Genomic DNA, 1797 nt, shown 5'->3' on the forward strand with positions numbered 1-1797 from the left:
CCCGAAGCACCGTGGTCATATGGTTCAGCTCCCTTCTTTTCTGAAGTGTTGTGGGGCTCAGGTCTGTGAATATTTGAATGCGGTTACCGGCATGTGTGAGATCCTGTTTTTGTCTTGAGTGCTTTAGGATATCTTTCTTGTCTTTAAAGTGCAGCAACTTCAGGATTACATCCCTAGGAGGTGCTTTGGGTGGTGGTTTAGCCCTCAGTGCCCTATGTGCCCTCTCTATAGCTATATCAGGTGCGTTTTCATCCCCTCTCACTGTACGGAACAACGCCTGAAGGCAACCCTCCAGGGCTCCTGGCTGAATGGATTCTGGGATCCCACGTACTCTCAGATTGTTCCTCCTGCCCCTATTGTCCAGATCCTCAACTTTCTCGAGTAGATTGTATATGGTTTCTTCCTGGTCATAGATTAGGTGGGAAATGTGATTGATATCATTGTTGGTGGTGTTGTGATTTTCTTCTAAATTAGCGACCCTTTGTGTCACTTTTGTCAGGTCTCTTTTAAGATCTCCGTACCACCCCTTCACTTCAGAAAGCATTTCTCTAAGATCTTCTTTGGTACACAAAGATTTGAGGTCTTCCTTTGTGATTTGCGGATTATTAGTAGAGACAGGATTTACAAAGATTAGGTTGTGCGCCAGCAGCGGGTACACTGCCGTCAGGGGCATGTTGCATTTGTGTTGGAGTGGTTTTAGGTTGCTTTAAAAATTGCTGCATGGTCCTAGGTTGTGGAGTACATTCTGGTTTGGCAGATTTTCGCCCTGGCATGTTTATGCGGCGTGGAAGGGACGGGGAGGGGTGGTTGAGCAGGTGGGAGCACTTCTCTGGGTGATATGAGCCAGTGTTTGATCTTATGGCTGGTTTATGGGTGGCGTGGTGTCTCAATTGCTTCACCTTGTGCACTGAGGAATACTGCTCCTGTACAGTGTATGCCAGTAAAAATATGAATCTGGGGCTTTGTAATGTCCTGTTGCTTTAATGGGACTGTATATGAATAGTGCCCCCTGTATCTGTGGCCCTGATGGTGTGTTGGCCTGTCACTTGATAGAGAGTAGCAGTAAAGGGTGGTGCTCCAAAATCAGTTGTTTGGGGTGAGTACACTTCACAAGTTTCAGTTATGCCTTTTTGAGGGTACAGTAGTTATTTCATGCCTTATGTCCCTTATGTCTCACCCCACCAGCATGCGTTTGTACAGCCCTGGCCCCCGCTGCTGTTGTACCTGTGGTGCTCTGTGGATTACTTAACTGTGTGATCCCTCCGATCTGGGTCTCTATCTTCACGTAATTATAGAATTATTTAAATCAAGCTTTTGTATAAGCAGTTTGTGGTCACAACAAATCTATCTCATATCACTAACTGTATTTATATTGTGAGCATTTATATTAACATCAAGCGCCCTGCTTTAATAATTCTAATATTCCTTGACTTAACTCAGCAAAAGTGGTACTTATTTATGCTAAGGGACAGTTCCCCGCAAGTGATAAGGGGTTTATGGCTGGTGATTGCACTGAGTTTTTCGCTCATATTACAAGATGACAGTAAACACTATCGCTTGAGCGCAATTAAAGTTAACGTGCGTTGGGTAAGTGTGTTCTCAGAGCTTTGGTTAACGGTTTCACAAAAGAAAGAAGTGTCACAAAACAATTTAAAAAATACATTACAAAGTACAATTACACTCATAATAACCCCGCATGCTCCACAAGGTTCACTCCTATTGGCTGCCTGTGACCCTAATCTCACATATGTCCCACTGGATTGTGTGTGAGTAACATCTTTTAAAAAAAGTTTGCCC

Source organism: Bombina bombina, chromosome 7 (genome assembly GCF_027579735.1).
Source record: "Bombina bombina isolate aBomBom1 chromosome 7, aBomBom1.pri, whole genome shotgun sequence".
In the NCBI taxonomy this organism is placed as follows: domain Eukaryota; kingdom Metazoa; phylum Chordata; class Amphibia; order Anura; family Bombinatoridae; genus Bombina; species Bombina bombina.